The 14,245-nt window shown below is 41.9% G+C and overlaps 1 long non-coding RNA gene across 1 annotated transcript in view; it reads right to left on the bottom strand.

Moving 5' to 3' along the window:
- LOC308477681 overlaps positions 1–14,245 on the bottom strand; it is a 105,187-nt gene that overhangs the window by 1,172 nt on the left and 89,770 nt on the right. The gene's annotated exons all lie outside the window — the stretch shown is intronic.

Raw genomic sequence — 14,245 nt, 5'->3', positions numbered from 1 at the left:
GGGAGGGTGGGCGGGTGTTCGGCAGCGCGAAGCAAGTGCCCCTACTTGCATCACGCTGCCAGTTTTATTTTTTATTTTTTTTAAATGATATTTATTAATTTTCCAACCGTTTAAACACAAAAAACAAAAAAACAAAAAAACAAAAAACATAAAACTAACAAAACAAGACACAAACCATTTAAAACACAAAACAATTTCAATATCTTATCTTTCATTCCCTTATTTCCACGACCTCCTCACACCTCCCTTTTTGTATTCCACTTCTATTAATTGTTTCAGCAATTCCTTTCCATCTTCCTCTGTTTTCTATCCTATAATTATCTTAACATATTCTAACCTTATTTTTCCCTTTAATACTCTATTAATCTATTTATACTTGATTCCTTATAACATTTCTACTAAAGCCATATAACTTCATTCCAACATTTTTCTAACATTCATTATTTTTACAATATTTCTATAAATAGTCTTAAACTTTTTCCTCTCTTCTTCCACCGACTCTTCCACCGTCTCGGATTTCTGCCAGTCGTTTCCGCCAATTCCATATAGTCCTTCAACTTCATCTGCCATTCTTCCCGAATAGATAAATCTTGTGTCTTCCAGTACTTCACAATGAGTATTCTTTCTGCTATTGTTGCATACGCGAAAAGAGTTCTATCCTTCTTTAACACCAATTGGCCAACCATGACCAGGAGAAAGGCCTCTGGTTTCTTCAAAAGGGTATATTTAAATACCTTTTTCATTTCGTTATGAATCATCTCCCAAAGTGTCTTAATCCTTGGGCATGTCCACCAAAGGTGAACTCTAATCCTCAAATTTGTCTGTTTTTCTTTAAGTTCAGTCATAGCAAGCGTCAACTTATGTTCATCAAATTGCCTCTGTAGGGCTGGGGCTCTCTTTCTCTTTCTCTCCAGTTGTGTTACTTTACATTCAGCAACAACAGCTTTTTCCCTGGCTTCCTCCGCAGTTTGCCGTATCCAAGTAGGTTTCTGTATCAATTTCTGGGTGGTTTCTGTATTGGTATTATTTATACTTTCTGTATTTAAGTTAATTTTAGTAATTGAAGCATCCACTTTCGCATTTATCGTGTCCATTTTCCTGTTAAGCTGATCCAGTGAGTCTTATATATCTTATATAATGCAGCCACTAAAGCCTCTTCTGTCGACATTCCTCTTGGTTTTAAATATACTGGTACAAAGGAAGCAACAGAAAGAGCAGGGGGGCCTGATGATGGACCTCTCCTGGATTGTTGCCAAGTCCTCCCAGACCTTAATGTTTTCTCAGCAGTTGACTGGTCTGTTTTTCCTCTTCCATTTACCATAACACTTAAAAGATTCAAGGTCAGTCCCAGAGTCTCACGGTTTTTAACTTGCAGCTGGAAATCCCCCTAGCCCAGCTCTTGTAAAGCAACCGGTTTCAAAGGCTTCCACTAGGGGGAAACAGTTTCTATTTGTAATAGTCAATAGTATCCTCTTTTAAGCCATCCAAAATTAGTTTCAAATTAGTTTCAATTTTCAGTTACTTTTACTCCTTTTTAAAGCAGCCGGAGACAGTAGAAACAATGTATTTCTCTTGTTTAACTGTCAATGAACGTTCTAAACGCTGTCAATGAACATTCCAAAAGACGTCAGTCCTGCTAGCAGCCCGTTTCCAGGGTCAGAGCGGTGGTGTTTTAAATCTCTTCACTCTCTCCCACAGGCATACTCAATCCGCAACTTCCCCCTCTCTTCTCCTGCCTCCAAGAGGGGGTTTAATGTTCTTTACCGTTGGAAATTTGATCTTTTACAAAAGGCTTTCCAGGACTCTAGCTTGCAACTTCATTGCCTCAGTCTATTTACAAAAGGGGGAGGCGGACTTCCTGTTTTGAACCTTCCCGTTACGGTACCAAATTAAACATTTAGAAATCCAATTCTTCCGTTTCAGCTCTACTCACGGGTAATTACTTTAAAGTCAAATTGTCCACAGGAAAAGGTCAGCGCTCTCCGGCAACAGCTATGCGGCTTCGCTCCGTGGAAGAAGCAGACGATTCGATGCACCGCGCCGCTCACTCCAGGTCGCTCCGGAGCCCCAAAAACCGGGGTTCCCCGCGAGTGGGGGAGGCGCAAAAGGTGCCCGCCGAATCCCACGCTCACAGGCTTCTCCCGCCTGTGATTTTAACGGGTCTCCGCCTTCGCCGTGGCGGCCAGACCCAGATTCCCACGGAGCAGATTCCTCCCGGTCAGAGGAATTCCGCCATTACCGGAGGCACCTCCCCGGAATATAATAATAATAATAATAATAATAATTTATTATTTATACCCCGCCCATCTGGCTGGGTTTCCCCAGCCACTCTGGGCGGCTTCCAAAAGAATATTAAAATACTATGATACATCAAACATTAGAAGCTTCCCTAAACAGGGCTGCCTTCAGATGTCTTCTAAAAGTCTGGTAGTCCCCACGCTGCCAGTTTTAAAGTCCCTGGGATCACACCACCCTCCAGCAATTGGCTAAAACAGCCTGGCATGATCCCAGGGCTATGTCCAGGACATCTAGCTACTCCCCCGCAATTTAACCCTGTAAGGGGAGAGCCCTGGGGCCCCGCACACAACCAGGACCCTCTATTAGGAGGATCCCATCTATGGCTTTGGGGGCACCATTCCTCTGAAAACTAATGGGAAGGAAAGATCTGTTGGAGTGTTAATGCTGTGAGAGCCCTTCCATCCTTATACTCAGGTTGTATATACATGCAGATAAAACCATGTATCCTAAAAACACCGCAGACTCCATTGAATGAGTGCTAGCACTTCTGGAGTCTCTTATCGCTGGGGGGCTGGGATGCATACAACACTTTGTAAGAAGCATTTAAAAACCAAACAGCTAGAATTATAGGACCAAGGCAGCTATTTGAAAGAAGTGCCAAGCTGCTGGGTACGTACCGACTGTGCTCTAAGTCTGCTTCCACTCAGGTATGAATTTAAAGTGGACATGGCAAAAAAGCAGCTCTTTATTTTCTTGACAGATGAATGAAAAGTATAGTCTAAAATGTATCCCCATGTGGCAGCGCACCAAGACTGAAGTGTATTGCACCTGGAATCTGGATGAAAACCCATCTCTTTTCCCTATCCCTGACAGGCACGAGGTAGGCAACCAAGCTGAAAATTTGCCAGCTGTATAATGTGAAACTTCATTTGAATTTCAATGAAAAGGTGATGCATAAAGAAAGACCTGGCTCACAAGGCAGCAGATTTTGCTTTTAAGTGCATACTAAATATTAAGCTTGTTATGCCTATTCAGCACAAAAGACAGGTACATTTTCAAAAGTAATGTTAAAAGTTAGAAGTTGGACCGCCAACAAAATGTTGCAGCATGAAGTACTTGTGCTGAGTGTTCCAGTCAGTCAGCAACACCCTTTTGCAGGAAATTCCATTCCATTCCTCCTTCCTTCCAGTGTTACATGCCCCCCCCCCGCCAGCCTGCCAGTGTTCTGTGGCCATTGATCAAACTTAGTCCTCATTGGGCTCTTTTTGGGTTCCTTCCCTCTTGACATTTTTCTCTGGAAGACCTCTGGCCCATTGCCTAGCTGCTGCTTACAAGAAGGCAGAGGCAGTGGTGAGGTCAGCATGGTGCAAACACACCAGCAGGAGTGCCAGATTGGCTCCACCAATGCATTTGCACATTGCTGCCACCCCAAACTTTTATCTCTTAGTAAGAAGCAGCAGCACAACTGACTGGTGGTCAAGTGTGCGGTGCCACCTCACCCCACTAACCACTACCACCTTAGTTAAAGTTGCCATCTGAAAATCTTGCTTTCATTTCGATATTCATTAGGCCCAGCAGTTGCAAGCAGAAATCAACCATCCCAGCCGCTTGTGCAGGAACGACCCACTGATTAATGTTCCACAATATAGTTTCTCATGCATAAAGAATCAGAGCCAAGTAGTTGCTAACTACTTTTTAAGTCTTATTTCCTTTATCTTTAATGCCATCATCAGTTACCTAAGATATTCCAAATTGTCAGCACAGAACTCGCATAAAGAGAACTCTCTGGGCCTATTAAAAAAGGCTGTAAAAATTCTAATGCTGGTCACATGTTCCTGATGTAATGTGAGCTCCAGCCCTGGGAAACATTTATCTGTGCAGGAACATCTAATAAATAGTCACACTATCCATTCAATTCTATCCATTCAGATGCCGTGACGGCATTCAAGACAGTGTTTTGCTGTTTGAATGGTAAACAATCATTAAAAGGAAGCATAAATTGGCATGAAAGAATCACATTGGTTTTTATCAATATAACAGATGATGGCATACTCCACAAAGGCTGACCATACCAGAAATGGCTACGTTCATTGTGAAAAGAAAAGAAAAGAAAAGAAAAGAAAAGAAAAGAAAAGAAAAGAAAAGAAAAGAAAAGAAAGGCATCAAACTAAAGCATGCTCTAGCATTTCAGGGTTTGTAGTCTTAAAAAGCAGAGACATCACCTTACCAACAAAGGTCCGCATAGTTAAAACCATGGTTTCCCCAGTAGTGATGTATGGAAGTGAGAGCTGGACCATCAAGAAGGCTGATCGCCGAAGAATTGATGCTTTTGAATTATGGTGCTGGAGGAGACTTGAGAGTCCCATGGACTGCAAGAAGATCAAACGTATCCATTCTTAAGGAAATCAGCCCTGAGTGCTCACTGGAAGGACAGATCGTGAAGCTGAGGCTCCAATACTTTGGCCACCTCATGAGAAGAGAAGACTCCCTGGAAAAGACCCTGATGTTGAGAAAGATTGAGGGCACAAGAAGAAGGGGACGACAGAGGACGAGATGGTTGGACAGCGTTCTCGAAGCTACAAACATGAGTCTGACCAAACTGCGGGAGGCAGTGGATGACAGGAGTGCCTGGCGTGCTCTAGTCCATGGGGTCACGAAGAGTCGGTCACGACTAAATGACTAAACAACAACAACAACGAAGTCTTGAATAAAAGAATTGATTATTATGAATTAAGACTAGATTGGATGTCATTAGCTTAGTTAGTGATTTCAAAATAATAAGCTGGGATACTTCCTTCCCCCTTAGTGAGTTATAGGGATCTTGTGAATGGGCAGATGCAGTTCAATAATCTATCATTTTAGATTTTGAGTTTATTTTATTTTTATCTGTTCAGTTGTTATGGCAATAACTTTTTAAAGGTAACTAGAGAGAAACTCAGGACAGACAAAAAGAAGTACTTTTTCACATTATGAAATTCTCTACCCACCAACTTAGACAAATTCCTGGTGAATAAAGCTATCAATAGCTACTAGTAACAATGGCTATATATTGTCTCCAATATCAGCAGTATGCCTCTGAAATCCATTTGTCGTGGAGCACAACTGGGAGGGATCTATTGCACTCATGTCCTCCTTGTGAGCTTCTGCTGGCACCTGGTTGGCCACTGCAGCCAATAGGTTGCTATGGTTGAATCCAGCAGGACTCTCCTTCCATGTTTATGTCTTTTGTTTTGGGGACATGACAGCATTAACTTTTACAACACTAAATAGTGTTTCATAACACTAAATTCCTCTGCTATGCTCGACTAGGAGATTTGATTTTAATCCTAAATCATACCATGCCACCTTTCTTGGTATTTAGCTTTCAGACCATAATCAAGACAAACAATGATGAAATCCAACTGCTTTTAAGTGAAATTAATGAAGTCTCTTTCTGTCTATAGGAGTTTTGTTTACTAAGCCGAAGGCAAGAAAACATGCACAATAGGAACATTTGTCATGAGAAAGAGAAAGGTTAACAACCTTTGCTGCTGGGACAGAGAAGTTGATTGTTAAACCAATAAACCAAAAACCACAGGCAGCAAAGCACGATCTGTGCAAACCACTTTTAAATACTGGTTTTCTTACAGCAGGAAATCTAAGCACGTAGATAAACAGACTGGAAGCCAGGAAGATCACAAAACCTAAAGGCTATATTATTTGAAAAGGTGATGTCTAATTTTGGTGCACTCTTTATAAACATCTCCTTCACATTTTATCTGGTAAGGAAGGGTTTTCAGAGACAGACAGAAACAACTGTCCCTTGAACATTGCCTAGTTCTCTTATGAGCTTTATATGTTAGTTACAAGACACTGAACATGGCCCAGTGGTTGAGAGCAGCCAGTACAGTCTGCTTAACACAGGTGCAATATCCACACATTCAGGTGCTCAACTCAACAACTTGGCTATAGTGCTCTGCACTGGCTTCCGCTTCTGAACCAGTCTCAAACTTACTTTATTTATTTATTTATTTATTTATTTAGTATACCCGTAGACCTCAAGGGAGATAAAATCAAACCCTGTTGAACTCCACATTGATTACTCCATGGGGCTGGAAAACACTCCCACAAGCAACACCCTCTGGGAACGACCATCCAAGTAGGACCAGAGCCACAGCAAAGCAGTGCCACCCACCCCTAACTCAGACAGCCACTCCAGAAGGATACAATGGTTGGTGGTACTGAAACCTGTTGAGAGGTCAAGGAGTATTAACAGGGAAACGCATCCCCTTCCTCTCTTTATTATGACAGAAGTCATACTAAAGAGCAACCAAAGCGGTTTCTGTGCCAAAACTGGGCCTAAACCCCGACGGAAATGGATCTAGAAAATCAGTTTCATCCAAGAGCGCTTGGGTGTGGTCCACAACCACCCACTCTAGAACCTTGCCCAGGAAAGGGAGATTAGCAACTGGCCAGCAGTTAGTTAGATTTTCCGGGGAGAGTTTATTAAGCAGCAGTTTTACTGCTGCCTCCTTCAAGCAGGCAGGGACCACCCCCTCTCATAAACAGACATTAACCACCTCCTTGGCCCAGCCAGCTGTCCTCTCCCTGGTAGTTTTTATCAGCCAGAGGCACAAGGGTGCAGAGAGCAGTCACCCTGACCAATCCAAGCACCTTATCCATTTAGACAGGAGGCATTCACCAGGGTGTGGTAAAGGACTTTAAGATTTTTTTAGCAATGCTATCTATAATTTTGAATCCTCTACAAATATATTAACAAGCCTTTATCTTTTGTAGTGAAGCAACAATCAAGTTTCTCTTTTAGTCCTCACACATGATCTTAGTAGGGTTGTTGAAATAACCAGTGTTTGAATATGTGAATAAAAGTATGACACCTAAATCCCAGGGGTTGTATCCAATGTCAGTACTATTCACAGCAGACCTATTGAAATTAATGGACGTGACGAACTTAGGTAGAATTCAATGAATATTGCTCAAATTAGACTCATTGGAATTAATGGACCTAACTTAGCCATGTCCATTAATTTCAGTGGTTGTACTCGGAGCAAAACCTAGCTTAATACCACCACTAAATTCTAATGGGTCTACTCTGAAAATAACATAGTTGGATACAGCTCCAGGGTTATTTATTTATTATTTAATTCAATATGTCATCTGATAGACTTCACTGAATTCACCGTTTTGTTCTTAATTATAGATCCAATCCTGGTGGTAGGTTTTCAGAGTTGGAAAACTAGCATAAGTCTGAGTGCCCCGTGCCAAACTCTTGACATCTGGCAAATCTAAACACAGTCCTTGCCTCTAGCACTGTTAAAAACAGTGAGCTTAATCTAATTTAGCTGATCCTAATGAATAAAAATAATCTCTCTGGGAAGCGATCTTTCTTTCTTTCTTTCTTTCTTTCTTTCTTTCTACTTTACTCCATATGGATTATGGTGCCTTTCTATTAAAGCATTTTAGCTCCAAAAGAGTATTTGAAATGTCATAATTAATAAGATTTTGTGTTTGAACTTTGCAGCCACTAAGACATTTAAAGCAACTGAAGCTCAGTCTTCTTCAGTCATTTATTTCTTTCATCCTTCAGACATCAGTTTTCTGTCCAACCACCATAAGATTTTTCTTTTAGCAGATCTGCAAATGAGGGAAGACTGGGGGTGGGGAGGTCACAACCAACTGTACCTTGAAAATGTCTGTCTGAATTGTGCCCAATTAAGTCATTGTTGCAGAACATAAATAAAAAACCAATCTAATTCAACTGAAATCACAGCATTGGCTCCAACAGTTTTCTAGCAGCCCAGCAACTTTTGAAATGTCATCATTTTGATAGCTGGTATGAGGTGACGGGATGCGGCACTGTGGGTAAAACCTCAGTGCCTAGGGCTTGCCGATCGCATGGTTGGAGGTTCGAATCCCCGCGGCGGGGTGAGCTCCCATCTTTCGGTCCCAGCTCCTGCCCACCTAGCAGTTCAAAAGCACCCCTAAGTGCAAGTAGATAAATAGGTACCGCTTTATAGCGGGAAGGTAAACGGCGTTTCGGTGTGCTGTGCTGGTGCTGGCTCGCCAGAGCAGCTTCGTCACGGTGACCACGTGACCCGGAAGTGTCTCCGGACAGCGCTGGCCCCCGGCCTCTTAAGTGAGATGGGCGCACAACCCTAGAGTCGGACACGACTGGCCCGTACGGGCAGGGGTACCTTTACCTATGAGGTGATGGAGGGACGTGAGGAGTGCTGTGGGTTAAACCACAGAGCCTAGGACTTGCTGATCAGAAGGTTGGCGGTTCAAATCCCGGCGACCGGGTGAGCACCCGTTGCTCGGTCCCTGCTCCTGCCAACCTAGCAGTTTGAAAGCACGTCAAAGTGCAAGTAGATAAATAGGTGGGAAGGTAAACGGCATTTCCGTGCACTGCTCTGGTTCACCAGAAGTGGCTTAGTCATGCTGGCCACATGACCGGGAAGCTGTATGCCGGCTCCCTCGGCCAATAAAGCGAGATGAGCGCTGCAACCCCAGAGTCGGTCATGACTGGACCTAATAGTCAGGGGTCCCTTTACCTTTACCTTTATGAGGTGATGGAGATAAGAAGAGTGCAGTTGAATACCCAGTTACCTGTAAACAAGCCCCACCAAACTCAGTAATTTCTGAGTTATTGCTGTTATTATTATCATTATGGGAGGCCCACAAGCAGGACCTGAGCAAAGAGTATTCTTCTGTCCTTCTTCTGGAAGCAGAACACAGTCATCGGGGGTGGTAACCACTGAAAATCAGATTTAGGGCAGAGCTACTGATTCTGTTGCTCTGGGCACTGAGCCTAGGGGGTGCCATAAGGCATCGTAACTATGACATAGTGAGCAGAACAGAACATGAACCCAACTTTTGGGTTTCTGATTTATTTTTTTAAATAATATTTATTAAGATTTGAAAGGTTACAAAAAGAAAAAATAGAAAACAGCATATTAAGCAAAAACCGAACATCACATCACAATAAAGAAAAGAAGAAAAAAGAAAAGGAAAAAAGGGAAAAAAATACAATGGATCTTCCCATAACTTATCTTTCATTTGCTTGTTTCCTTGACCTCCTCACACCTCCCTTTTTTGTATTCTAGTTCAATTAGCTATTTCAGCAAGTCCTTTCCATTTTTTCCAGTTTTTGTCCTCTATTTTATCTTAATATAATGTAACTTTACTTTCCCTCCTTTCACCATTTAACAATCTGTTTTTTCTTAAACCTTTATAGCATTTCTGCTAAAACCACATTACTTCATTCCAACATCCTTCTAACATTCCTTAATTTTACAATGTTTCTGTAAATAAATTTAAATTTCTTCCAATCTTCTTCCACCAACTCTTCTCCCTGGTCTCAGATTCTGCCAGTGATTTCCGCCAGTTCCACCAACTTTTGGGTTTCTGCAGGGCACCACTGAAATCTGAAAGACTAAATTCTACCCCTGCTGAAAATCTTACCTCTTATCCTCCATGAATCTGCCTAATCTGCTTTTAAAGGCATCCAAATTGGTGGCCACCACCCCACACCTTCTGCCTTAGCTTGATCATGCAGCAATGGGGGGGGGGGTCCTAGAAGCGGCAGGGGGTGAGTCTTGGTCATGCAACCCCCTCTCTTGACACCTTATTTCAACCCATGGAAGGAATTGTGCAAAGTCCCCAATGAGGTGAAACAGCACACATTTAGGCTGCCCCTCCCCCTTTGGTGGGGGGCTTTTCGACTTACGGTGAGCTACGAACATTTTTGTTTTTGTTTTCTTCCAGAACATAGACTTTAGCTGTGCACCAGAGACTCTGCACACAGAATGATGACGCATTATTTACAAAACCTTCAGCATTAAGTCAGTGTATGACAGGGTGCTCTTAATCAATATGGGAAGATTTTGAAAATGATTAACTGTCGCAATTAAATCTGAATCCTTTGTGAAAATATACACCATTCATGGAGCTATTACATTGTTGTTTAGCAATCCATCAAAACAAAGGAATGCACATGCTAATAAACATGTCATTTTTTTATATTGTTTACTACAGAAAGAGTGACAAACAGCAGCGAATTGGCAAGACTGGGGAATATCTGGAGCAGATAATAATAATAATAATAATAATAATAATAATAATACTGCAATGTGCGTTTTACAGGGATTCCTGATGCTATTGCTGTGGAAGAATTGACTGAGGGAAGAATTGACTTCCATTGCTCACCAACTGCTGTGACGGTGTGGCCAGGAGAGAGTTTTGTATCAATTTTCATAAAAAGCCATCCTTCTGCTGGAGTTTTGCTGTGCTTGTGCATTGCATGCATCTTATGAAGGGATCAAATCCTCATAAGAACGACCCCTCTGGATAAGGCAATGACCTATCTAGTCCAGCATCCTGTTCTCCTCGTGACTACCCAGATGGCTGTGGGAAACCCTCCAGCAGGACCCGGATACAAGAGCACTCTCCCCTCCTGTGGTTTCCAGCAACTAGTATTCAGAAACATTACTGCCTCTTAACGCGAAGGAAGAGCATAGCCATTGTGGCTGATCATTGTGGCTAGTAGCCACTGATGGCCATTTCTTCCATGAATTTGTCCAACCCTCTTTTAAAGCCATCCTCCTAAGAGGATACATGCAGTATCCATCATGATGTTTGTTCAGCAGGCCCCAATTGTCATTATTACTATGAACCATCTGTTTTACTGTTTTATTTTACGTTTTAAATGAAAAGTAATTGTTATTGAACTAAGATGGATACCTTTCACAGAAAAAGTCGGTGTGACAATGGGGGTTGAAAGGGCAGACAGAAGCCTTATCTTGGTTTGAGGGAAGGTTGTAGCCTCTGCTTGCTCCTCCTTGGTTAAAGGAGGATTCCAGTAAAATGATCCGGGAGGATATGCTTCTGTCCGAATGCCCAGGTGAGAGCAAGGGCCATAGCATTCCTCCAACAAGGACCCCTTGGGGGTACCCCTATTTGATGTGGGTCATTAGGGCTCACCCTAGTGGTGGTTTGCTCTTAGCTGCACTTCCAGCAAATGGACTGGGCAGAATATGGCTTTTCCCAATGCCTAAGCCAAAACTGTTCACATCTGTAATCAATAAAGTTGTGGCCTAATTGAACCCAATCTATATATCTTCTGTCTAGTCTGGTTATTTCATCATTAGGGAGCAAAGGGGTTATGGAACCTTGACACACTATTTGTTTTCCGTTGATTCCTTCGACATCCCTAGTCCTTGGCTGGATTAGGGAAACAAAGGCAAAGTCTCAATGTGCTAGACTGTTCATTTATTCAGTCCAACACATGGAAGCAAAAAAGAGAGATTTGGATTTAATATATGTGCAGTCCTCTTCTTTATACACCACATGAGCTCAGGAATGTACAACACAGAGGCCTGTCAAGTTGTTGGGATCAGATGGCCCACTCTCCTTTGCTTGAGCTTTTATCCTGTTTCATTGACTTTGCCTCCAGCCATCCTGCACATCTGTGATTTCTGATCCCAGAAGACTCCATAGCTCCTATTATATATGCACCGCTTAAAACCTCTAAGTTTGTTAGCAACAGGTTGCATCTCTTTTAGGAAAACAATGTCACGACCTGCCTTTTTGCTTAATTTGTCAGCCAAAAGGTAGCAAATCAAATATTAATGTTAGATTTCCCAAATCAACACTGAATGGCAAAGGGTCTGTTGTCAGAAGCCAAATCGTTTGAATTGTTCAATAGGCAAACAGAAAAGCTGTTGATGGAGAGCATCTGGATTTTTGTTTTCCTGTTTACCTCCAAGGAAGCTAAAGGAAACTGTTTCATGTTGCTCTCTTGCCTTGACTGTAAGAAATATTTCAAGTGAAGCCTCTCTTCCGAGAAGGAGATTGTCTTGTGATTGATTTGTCAAGTTTCCTGAGGTTGGAAAATAACTTGTAGCATTTTGAAGCTGCTGCCCAAAATATATAGTTTGTTCCCACAATACATATCACAGAAGCAAGGCATAGATAAGAGGTAAGTAAATACATTTCCTCTGTTGGCATGCAAAAAATATTGAGTTAGAAATGTAGCAAATGCTCTGGGCTCCTCAACTACCCTGCCAATATTGTACATTAGCACCTACCTTTCATTTTCCCATGTCATACAGTATTAATGCAACTTAAGTTTTCAAACATATACAGCCATGATAAAATGGGATATCTGTCAGAATTATTCAGGTGGGTATAAGGTCATCCAGGAAGATTAAAGTGTAGTGTGAGCTGGTGCAGTAACTGCAGTTACTGGGCCAAGATTGGGTCTGATGCCATCAAGCGATGGCAGTGAAACCAGTTTGGGATCCAATGGCTTTCTTGCTGACTGCTGCCAGTGAGGACATGCCAGTGGCCTACCTGCATGTTCCATAGGCTGAAGGGAGAGGTTGGTGCCAGTGGAGTGGCAGTTGCATCACTCCATCAGTGGTGGTTAGCCAGAGGCTGGCTTAGCAGGCAAAGCTGAGCAGAGGAACACCTCCATCCAATTCAACTCTTCCAGCTCAGTACAAGGGGCATTTAGCTTGCTTTGTAAATCGTTCATATTCCATTCTATTGTCAGTTGCTAGTGGAAAGTAAATAAATTTACGTTGACCACATGACTTGCATTGGATCTGTATCTGTAACATTTGGAAGCAGCCCAATCTGTTTTGAATCCACTCTGCTTCATTCCAATTAGATTTGTTAATCTAGCTCAAATCTGTTAAATCTGAAGATCTATTTTGTCCCCGTTGTCTATCATAAGGAATCTAGAAATGGCTATAACTCTTTTTTCACACAAATGGATAAAATTTGCAGGCAAGAAAGTACCCCTGAAGTAGGTTATATCTGCTGAATTTCAGATAGATCTATTCAGGGGGTTTTGTGCTGTGTTCCCTACTTTCTTTGACCAAATGCTTTGAAAACTGGGCCATGCTGAACGTGTGCCTGTGTAAGATACCTGAAAAAATCAGATAAATTATTCTAGAGAAGCTCTTGTGCTAGGTAATTTTACCTTTGTTATAAAACACTGGAAAAGTCGGTTTTCTTCTCACTGTCTCCCTTCCACCTCCCAGTCTTGAACTACCATCTATGAAGAAAAATGACTCTAGCCGATTCACACACACCTCAGCTGGTGCAGAAGGGGTTTGGATTACAGTGTAAGTCATTATTTCAATGGGCCTACTCTACACCTGGTGAAGTCTGAGCTGTGATTAGTTAGTCAGCAGATTTTTTTTAAAAAAAAAAAATTCAATTGAAGTATTTATAAAAACCTAAGGTGGTAAGCACCATCTTAAAAGAGTCATCCCTTATATTCTATCCTTTGTGACAAAGAAAGGGGAATGCCTTCTTTAACATACACATGCATCCTTTACAAGCAAACGGAAGCATGGTATTTTTCTTTAGAAACTATATACACACTCATGCAGATTGAACTGGCAGATCAATCAACTAAAACATGCACTGTTGATCAGCTTCATTTAATTGAGCGACAGCCCTAGAAAAATGTAGATTATATTCAAAAAGTGTGGGATCAAATTAAGGGATGAAATGGTGGATGACTAGGGAGCAACGTTCTTTCATGTCTGTACTGAGTTGCTGTTCTGATCAAAGTTTCTGATTGAAGGGTAGCAGCCTGGAAAGCGTAGCCCTTTTTGGATGGATGCACCTGATGCATGCAACATCTGGCTGAAGATGCAGCACACAACTACCGGTAATAACTTGACTGTAATGAAATTTCTTTTAACTGTCATGAGTAGGTATGGGAATGAAGCTCCGAAAAGAGTGAACCTGACTTTAGTTTGCACACCTGCTGTCTCCCCTGCAAGAGCCCTGAATTAGTCATCAATACTATTTGTTTTACAAAAAATAAAACTTCTTTCATATGGAAACAACTGTCCTTGAACCTAGAGCATGTTCTGTTGTTCCACCCACAAAAAAGAAAGGAATTTTTAAATATCACCTTTCTTCTCCCCCTTATTCTGGATGCTTGGTAAAGGCTCTTGCTAGCACTGTTGTTTAACAAATATGCCACTTGCCC

The sequence above is a fragment of the Podarcis pityusensis genome (assembly GCF_964106645.2).
Source record: "Podarcis pityusensis genome assembly, chromosome: 5".
NCBI lineage: Eukaryota > Metazoa > Chordata > Lepidosauria > Squamata > Lacertidae > Podarcis > Podarcis pityusensis.
This window is presented reverse-complemented; position numbering and strand designations above follow the sequence as displayed.